We start from the raw sequence: 10,084 nt of genomic DNA on the forward strand, positions 1-10,084 counted from the left end.
TGAACGCAAGTACAGTGTTTTTGACAGGGAGTTGCTGGCCCTGCACCTCGCGACTTGACATTTTCGTTTTTTCCTCGAGGGTCGCAACTTTACTGCGTACGCTGACCACAAACCTTTGACGTTTGCGATGTCCAAGGTCTCTGACCCATGGAGCGCACACCAGCAGCACCAGTTGGCGGCCATTTCAGAGTTTGCCACAGACATTCAGCATGTGGCTGGTAAGTCCAATCACGTCGCTGACTGTCTCTCACGTGTGTTGGTTTCTCCGGTGTATGTCGGCGTCGACTATGCTGCCATGGCCGCTGAGCAACGTCCTTGCCCTTCAGTCAACAAAAACAGGCCTCGTGCTGGAGGACACCCCGGTGTGGGACGGCGGTCTGCACCTTCTTTGCGACGTTTCCACTGGCCGCCCCCACCCAGTGGTTCCCCTTTCGTGGCGTCGTCGTGCTTTTGACTCGGTGCATGCCCTCTCTCATCCTAGCGTCCGGGCCTCGGTCAAGCTGGTCAGTGCCAGGTTTGTTTGGCCGGGTCTTCGGAAGACGGTGAAAGAATGGGCGGCAGTTTGTATCCCATGCCAACGCTCGAAAATCCACCGGCACACACAGGCACCCCTCGAACCTTTCCGTGTCGGGTAGGCGTTTTCGATCACGTTCATGTGGACCTGGTTGGTCCCTTGCCGCAGTCACAGGGTTTCAAGCACCTTTTGACTGTGGTGGACCGCATGACCAGGTGGCCAGAGGCAGTACCCCTGGCGTCCACGACAGCGGTGACGGTGGCCAGGGCATTTTTGTCAACGTTTCACGTTTCAGCCCCCTTGCTGACATTACCTCGGACAGGGGCCCCCAATTTGTTTCTGAGCTTTGGTCTGCTATGGCTGACGGCCTGGGAGTCAAGGTCCACCACACCACAGCATACCCGCAAGCTAATGGGATGTGTGAACGGTTTCACCGGTCACTTAAGGCCACGCTCCAGGCTTCCTTAACAAGTGGCGACTGGGTCGACCGTCTTCCATGGGTTTTGCTGGGATTGTGTAGCGCGGTTAAAGAAGACCTCGGGGTTTCCCCGGCTGAACTGGTCCTCGGCCAGCCTCTCCGGGTCCCCGGGGAATTCTTACCTGAGAGCCCTCCCCCATGTTTCGATACCTCTTTGTTGCCTTTTCGCCCCCCAAGAGACTCATTTCCTGTTCCTGGTCCTGTGCACCACTGCCTGCCTGACACTTTTGTTCCGAGTTCGTTGGACTCTGCTCGTTTCGTTTTCGTCAGGCACGATGCCCATAGGACTCCGCTGCGTCCACCATATGACGGGCCATACAGGGTTCTTCAAACCAGGCAACAAACATTTCGTTTTGGACTTTGGCGGTCGGCAGGAAGTTGTCTCTGTTGACAGACTTAAGCCTGCACATGTTATGCAAGAGGATCAGGTGGTCCCGGCCCAGGCCCCTCGCCGCGGCCGCCCACCTGCCACCGGGCTGATGGATTCTGTTTTTTCCCCCAGGAGCGACCCAAAATCAACGGAGTCCGAGTCGTCTGCAGCTTTTTCTGACCGCCAGTGCCAGCCTCGCTCCCGGCTGGGTTGCCCTCTGTCAGTTCCCCACCCCCCAGTTCAGCCGTTCCGGCCGTTTGCTTAAGCCCCGGGTCCTGGACTAGTTCTGCTGGGTGTTCGGGGGGGGGCATGTGTGGTGGACCACTAGAGGGCTCCACTCACACCCAGTGTATAGGAAGTGTGTTCCTGTGTTTTGTGGCGCGATATGCGCAGTTGATGTTGGAGACGAATAAAGAATGAAGATGAATTCACGGTGAGTAGATTGTGTGTTGATGTCGCCTCTTAGCTCTACCACCGGCTGCTTTAACCACGTGCTGAACTTTGGCCCAGCATTGAATGAATGAATCAATGAATGAATCAAGGCTTTATTGCCACATGCAGGTTGCCCGCAGTGGAATAGAAACCCGACCCCCCCCCGACTTACACACACAACATAGACATCACATGGGAATACAGGTCGGAGATCGGCAGCGTTACAGAAAAACACTGAAAAAGTAAAAAGTACACAACAATGGGAATGTAGAAGAGGAAAACGAGACCTCTACTCATGCTGGGCTCCTATGGGAGGACAGCATGGGAACAGGAAACAAAAAAACTCCTCTGCACAGAGAGCACATAAATGTCTACAACACAACATTATAGAACATGTGACAAGCCACAGGTACGGTGTACATTTTAGGACATCGTCAGATCTCAGGAAAAAAGTTGTCAGGTCTCAGACTCACACGAAAAAATGTCAGGTCTTAGAATCACACGAAAAAATGTCAGGTCTCAGACTCACATGAAAAAATGTCAGATCTCAGAATCACATGAAAAAATGTCAGGTCTCAGACTCACACGAAAAAATGTCAGGTCTCAGAATCACATGAAAAAATGTCAGGTCTCAGTCTCACACGAAAAAATGTCAGGTCTCAGAATCACATGAAAAAATGTCAGGTCTCAGACTCACATGAAAAAATGTCAGATCTCAGAATCACATGAAAAAATGTCAGGTCTCAGAATCACACGAAAAAATGTCAGGGCTCAGAATCACATGAAAAAGATGTCAGGTCTCAGTCACACACGAAAAAATGTCAGGTCTCAGAATCACATGAAAAAATGTCAGGTCTCAGAACACGAGTAGTGTGTGTGAGAGGTAAAATTTCAGTAGTGTGTGTGAGAGCGTTTCAGTAGTGTGCGTGAGAGCATTTCAGTAGTGTGTGTGAGAGCTAAAATTTCAGTAGTGTGTGTGAGAGCTAAAATTTCAGTAGTGTGTGTGAGAGCGTTTCAGTAATAATGTCCCTTATGGCACCTCATAGTGTTTAAATGAGACACAGAGACAAGAATGTAACTCAAAAGAACCAGCCAACTTTAGTGAAATAAACCATAAGGTTGACAAGCACAGGTTAAAGACACTTTACAATGGTAGAAAGGAAACTTACAAAAATTAAAAGAAAAGTAACACACATAAACTACTAAAGCAATGACTTGGCCAAGTGTTACTTTTGGTTTTCAATGTTCGGGTTTCAATGTTTGGGTGCACCCTAGTAACTTGACTCCTTAACTCTTATAGAAACAGATTACACCAATCCAATGTACATTCAAATGAAAATCTCACACTCTTTTCACATGTGAAGAATGTTCTACACAACAGCTCATTATTTAAAGTCCCAAATAAAAAACGTCCAAGTGGTAAAGTCCAAAAAATTCCCAGGGTGTGAAAGAAAATAGGGGTGAGAGAATGTCAGTCAGTGGTCTTATGTATAACCAACCAGCTGTGCGTGAAAGTGTAAGTGATACAGTCCTACCACACCGCAAGGTGCAGCAGATCATCAAGTGGAAAAGAAGCAACTCTCAGTCTCTCTAAGTCCAGGTGGGAAGGCTCGCCATCTATTTCACTGGAGGAATCCACCTCAGGAACAATTCAGCATACAAAAAAAACCTGACCTGTCAACAGACAGGGTCAGAAGAGCAATTCAAATATTAATTATGCTGTTCTAGCTATAATTCACAACTTGGGATTTTGTTGAAATCACATTCAACATCAATTTGCAATAAAAATACTCAAATTTGCAAAAATAAAACATTTCTCTTACACAAACTATGCATTAAACCAAGTAAAGTCAGTGCATATGCATATATGTCGCATAAGCGACAATTATTAATCAAACAATTGAGATTAATTCAGTTTGAAACAGTGTGAAACAGACGTGAACTAACTGAGACATACAACATGTGCTCACCAATCTCAGTGCATCACGGCCGAAGATAATGGCATGGTGTCTCTCGGTCGGAAAATGAGGGGCTCTAAATAACGTAGCAGGAAGTGTTGTTTTTCTCTTTAATAACCGTAATACGACGTGAAGGAAAATAAACATAAGTTGCGCTTCAAGTGTTACCTTACTTCTGGAAGCAGATTGAGATGAACTTTCAGGCAGTTGATAGCAACCAGAGCTAACAAAGGCTAACAGTTTAGCTCCACGCGGTACTTTCTAAAGTCACCAGAAAACTGCAGCATTTGCCTGTCTACTCACTGCGGCTACTTTTAACATGAAAGGTAGCTGATAACCAGTGAACTTATGTGCAGCACAGTTGGTTGCAACTTATATCTATATACTTTATACTTTTTCCAGCTCAAAAGCTTCAGTCTCTCTTTTCTCCTACCAGCACGTGACTACCTCCACACATAGCAGCGAACACAGAGCACGTGGGTGGGACATACAGCGGCAGGCTGCTCTCCCATTGGTCAAAGCATACTGGGACCTGTGCATTTTGATTGGTTGGGCAGGCTGTCCATCTCTCCTCATATCAGTCCTTAAAGTGGTACCCTCATTGTATGCAGTGTTGCCAACTTAGCGATTTTGTCGCTATATTTAGCGAGTTTTCAGACCCCCTTAGCGACTTTTTTTCTAAAAAGCGACTAGCGACAAATCTGGCGACTTATTTATGACGACTTATTTATGACGACTTTTTGACGTGAAAGGGCGTGTTGCTCTTACTCTCAACAAGCAGCGGTTGCTGCCGTGAGCACCTCACCCGTGCTAAAGCGCTCACAGGCGGAGGATAGTCCTCCCCCAGCTGCAATCAGGGCAGGAGATGTTCACACCTGTGCGTCCAAACTGCAAATGAATCGCGCATGAGCGAAGCCGCTGCTCCCGCACTGACTGTAACGCAGTCAGTTCTTCTTTTACTGTTATGCTGTTTTGTGGATCACAAGGTTTAAAACTACTTATAAACACACACACTCACACACAAAGTAACTCCACCGGAGTGCCTATTTCGGGCCACTTTTGCCGTTCGAAGCCCGGATAAAGGAGCAGGGTTGGAATTGTGACATTAAAAAACAATAATTGCTAAGAGAAATTAAATTTGTATTTCTAAATAAATTCTAAATGTATTTAGGATGTTTTTTGCTGACTTTATGTCTCTTCCACGATGTTATTTCTCTCTCCAACAGCATAGGTTACAATTATATTAGCATGACCAATTATGCAAATTAGGTGATGATGTCATTTAGCGACTTCTAGCAACTTTTAGGACAGCCAATAGCGATTTTGCTTACTGAGGAGTTGGCAACACTGATTGTATGTGGGTTACATTTGTGTCTTGTAGCATCTCATATGCTCCTGCTCAAAATCATGTTCATGTCATTCCTGGTTATTCCCAGTTCAGGTTTTAGTTTTAGTTCTCACCCCCTGTTCACGTTGCTTTGTTTTTGTTTTCATGTTTTTCAGCCAAATAAATGGCTCACTTTTTGTTAACCTTAGTTTGTTTTCCCCCATGTCTGCTTTTGGTTCCATTCCTTAAACACCGGCTGCGCAGCCGTGACACCCCGAGACTTGGGGCCAATCTGCATGCTCTAAATAACCCTTTACGGTGGGGACAGTGGGGGCTGACCTTGAGCACTTTGGTTCCCCAGGGTTTTGTCACTGGGTGGGTTGTAGGAAATGAAGGTCCTTATTGAGAATGTTGGTTAGCTGGCTCAGTAAAAGGAGAAGAGAACTTCTTGGTCTTCTTCATAGGACAATTCACGTGGCTTTGCTCATGTTGCATGTTGACTCACCTCTCCTTTTTAATTACACTAGTTATTGCAGGTTTTGGGGAGGAGGTGTGGATGAGCACTGTTGAACAGCAGTGTCACCTCACATCTGTTCCTCAGTTATAAAAGGAATCATGATTCACATAGTGATACTCATCAATTTGACCCCTCTGGCTACCTATTTGGTGTGTCCCAGAGATCCCATGGGTTATGTTGTCAGGGTCCTTTTGGCCTCGTGGTAGGGTCTCCCATAACAAATTGGTCCTGGGTCAGAGACCAGACAAAGAGCGATTAAGAAGACCCCTATGGGTACAACATCAAGGGAACAGTTTACCCTGCCCAGGATAGAGTTGTGGGGGCTAAGCATGCTGGAGCCAGGCCTGGGGAGGTTGCAAGTAGGGCAAGTGCCTGGTGGTCGGGCACAGCCCAAAAAAGGGACATGAGACCATCTTCCTGTAGACCCACTATCCGCAGCGGGTGCCATAGGGGTCGGGTGCAGTGTGTGCCGGGCAGGAGCCAAGGTAGACACCATGGTGGACCGATCCCTGGCTACCAAGGCTTACAATAGGGACATAGAACGTCACCTATCTGGTGGGGAAAGAGCTTGAGTTGGCGTGTGAGGTTGAGCAGTACCAGCTATATATATTTTGGGTGGGTATCCTGGTATCCCCCCAGCTTGCTGTGTGTTTTTAGCATTTTTCATGGTGAACAAAAGAGTTTGTTCCCTGCACCTTCAGGTCAGGGAATGGCTCATGACTAGAGTTGGGTATCAATTTTGATTTCTATAACTGATTCGATTCCATTTCACAAGGTCCTCACAAAATTCGATCCAAAATACAATTTATTTATTTTAAACACTAACAAGAGGAGCCTATAGAGACATGTTAACTCAGAAAGCGGATACAAGAAGAGAATGAAAATGCTCTGTTTCCTGAGGAAGATGAAATCTTTCAACATCTGCAGTAAAATATTTGCTCTGCTACACACTGGATATTTTTGAAAGTGTAATAGAGACAAGTTCATTAAATAAACTGTTGTCTCATTATCTTTTTCTTATTTAGCTGGTCCTTTAGAGGTCACCACAGTAGATAATCTGCTTCTATCTCACCCTATCCCTAGCATCCTCCTCTGTCACACCAAGCCTCTGCATGTCCTCTTTCACCACATCCATGAAATTTCTTTGGGATCTTCCTTTTGTCCTACTGCCTGGGAGCTCCATATTCAACAATCTTTACTCCGTATATTCACTATCCCTTCTCTGCACATCTCCAAACAATTTCAACTTTGCATCTCTAATTTTGTTTCCAAAATACACAAGCTGAGCTGTCCTTTTGATATGCTCATGTCTAATCCTGTCCATTCTGGTAACTTCCAATGAAATTCTGTGAACATCATAGTCCATGAGACTTCCACCTGACTTCATTTGACAACCTGTCCATCACCATTGCAAACAAGAAAGGCTCAGAGCTGATGCTAGGTATTATCCCACCCTCCCTTGAACTAATGTGTCACTCTTACTGCACACCACACCACTGTCCTGCTCTCCTCATTCCTGCATTACTGCCACATCCTTCTCTTCCACTCCTGACTCCCTAAGACACACACACAGTTCTTCTTGGCAGCGTATCATCTTCTTTCTCTAGATCCACAAACACAGGGTGCAGGTCCTTCCGACCATTTCTATAGTACTCCATCAAACTGACCAAACTGTTATCAATCATGAATAATTCTGACCACTGTCTGAATGCAGGCAGCAGCACCTTCTCTAAGAGCATGATTCAGCTCCACTGCTCAAGGACAGAAGCAGTAAATATATCATAATACTTTTAATAATTGTCTATAATACAATTTATCTGTCTGGCAGAGCATCATCTGTCAGACAAAAATTTATTTGTACTTTGAAAGTAAATATATATAAGCACAGTATACAAAGAAAAAGAAGAAGAAGAAACAGCTGAAGAGACAATAGAGAAATAATACATCATAAATAATCAATAATATTACATTATCATATTTATTCTTTCTTAAAGGTAGGACCTTATCAGGCATCCACAAGATAATCAATTACTAATGGCTTGAAAACACAGAAGTCCTCCTTTCTTTGTTTCTCCTTCTACTGCTTCCTGATAATACTAGTATTTTTGAGCTAAGTCCTTTGGCTAAGTGGATTGAATTTAACATCCTTGTCAGATGTGCTCTTTTTGTTTATTCAGGCACAGTCTTAGCTTTTCCATGGATATTTGGTTAGCTGGAAACTGTGTGCTGTCATGTTTTCAGAGGATGATCAGAAGGATGGTGATGAAATTAGAAAAAGCAGAAGAAAAAACTACTTGTGTTCCTGTCAAAAACCTCAAAGATTTACCACATGAGAAAAGAAAGAGACAAGGAGAGAGAGCGAAAAACAGGGCAGATAACTGTGAGCTTGAATGTCTGTGCAAAGAAGTGTGTCTTTGGGTGGTTGGTAATGTAGGGGAACTAAATATTCTTGTGGTTATTCTCCCGTAGGAAAAAAGCAAGTCTGTGGAGTGTGTAAATGCTCAGTCTATGTGTGTGTGTGTGTGTGTGTGTGTGTGTGTGTGTGTGTGTGGTGTTGTGATTGACAGGCCATGACGAGGTGCCTCTCATTCCTATCTGCAAACTGAACCTTGTATCCGACAGTTATTTGGATCAATCAAAAACTTCCAGGATGGGAATGTTGAAGAAGCAGGCAAACATGACTTGCTTCCCTGGTTTTACACAAATCGAGACAGACAGATTGAGCCAATCTTCTCCCCTCTTCTCCACAACATTAGACAACTGTTATGCCATGCTACCAAATTCTTTTTGCAGACATTCTTCTTGAAGCCCTTCCGAACACGTCATACATATTCAGTCTTTTACTAAATGTACTCTCATGATCCCTATAGAAGCAGTAAGGGTATAGTTAGTTTTACTGTAAAAGAAAGTTATTTTCACATGACTATCATCTTAAATTAAATTAGGGCTCCACCACACTTTAGCTTTCTACAGATTTGTACCACAGAGGTGTACCAAGTCAGTGTAACATCCAGTATGCTAACATTTAAGAAAGAGGATATATGATGGAGAGGCAGAGAAAGCACTGATACTAATGTGGAGGGATAGGTATTGAAGGTAGGTAGTGAACGACCTAAAGATTTGTCGTACAACCACCAGCACCAACTCCCACTAAGAAAGCATTCTCAGTTGCAAGTACGTGAAATGATAAGAGCAAACATTGGGAGGAGCGTTGGTGATAGCTCACAGAATGCAAATAAATGATAGTAAGTCAGTAAGTAAAGGAATAATGATGCTAAGCTCAAAACTGTTAGCATTAATGTTTGCTAATGTACTAAAGTGACACACTTTAGTTGATCTTCATGGGAAAGTGCTGTCAGTTATTCCCCAGGCACCTGGCGTCTGTGCTGTTCACAATTCCATTGCTGAACTTCCTCTCTGCGCCGTCGATTAGAGCTTGGCATGCTCCTTTCATCCTTCAGTTTCTGTTCCGACGCAGCTGAAGAATTAGGGTAGAGCAAGTCTTACACCCTAGTTGCCTTCCTCAACGTCAACGTCGAATCTCTTTCACTCCTTCTGGATGTTTGCTGTTCAAAGTCTCCTCTCGACGATCTTCTGGAAGCCCAGTGGCACAGCTCTCTGCTTTAGCTTCTCTAGATCAAGTGGAACAGCCCTCTGTGGGTTCTCAACTGTGCTGAAGGTGATCTCTGCTCCTCACTGATCCTCTTGAAGCCTCTCTCCTGGCCTCAGGTTCCATCTTGTGCATGATCTCCTGCAGTCGCTCCTTCTCATGGTACCTCACGACACCTGCAAATTAAAACTGAAACTCCTGTTTTGCCACATGGTCCATGCCATGCCAACTTTACATTTGCAAACAACTGCATCTCATAAGAGTAATAAAGTATTCAGCATCACAGAGATGAGTATTATTGCAGTTTTCACAAATCATTGAATGGGAGCTTTTTTGATCAGTCCTGACTTCTGACGTTTGGTGGCGCTGTCACTTGGTGTTCGCTCTCTCTGTGGTAGAGTATCAATTCCTGTTCCTGCTTAAACACAGTGGTGTTTTTGAGTAGCTTATCTGCTTAGCAATTTAATTAAAAACTTTTAGAAACTTTTAGATCTTTTTTCATAGTATAATCTTAATGTGCTTCATCCGAAGCACACTGTCTGTGTACTCACTACCTAACTTATAGCCAAAGGATTCACTCACTGTGTTTTTACTGTTTCGCGAGCTTAGCTTAGCTCGTAGTCAACTCGCTAGCAGCATGGCCTCTTCACCTGTCCCTTTTGCACTTTCCTGCTCATTGTGTCAGATGTTTAGTTCCTCCTTGGCCTCCTTTAGCAGTAATGATACTTGTAACAAATGTAGTATATTTGGAGCTCTGGAGGCCAGGATTACTGAATTGGAGACTCGGCTTCGCACCCTTCATTCACCTGTAGCTAGCCAGGCCCCTGTAGCTGGTGCAGCCGAAGATAGCGTAGGCCCCGCTAGCTGTTCCCCGGCAG

At 44.8% G+C, this 10,084-nt stretch overlaps 1 pseudogene; it reads left to right on the forward strand.

Annotated features, from left to right (window-relative positions):
* Positions 1-272: 272 nt before the first annotated feature.
* Positions 273-10,084, forward strand: part of LOC121812408 — a 121,565-nt pseudogene continuing 111,753 nt past the window's right edge.

The sequence above is a fragment of the Haplochromis burtoni genome, unplaced genomic scaffold (genome assembly GCF_018398535.1).
Source record: "Haplochromis burtoni strain Fernald_Lab_line unplaced genomic scaffold, NCSU_Asbu1 Contig_579, whole genome shotgun sequence".
Lineage (NCBI taxonomy): Eukaryota > Metazoa > Chordata > Actinopteri > Cichliformes > Cichlidae > Haplochromis > Haplochromis burtoni.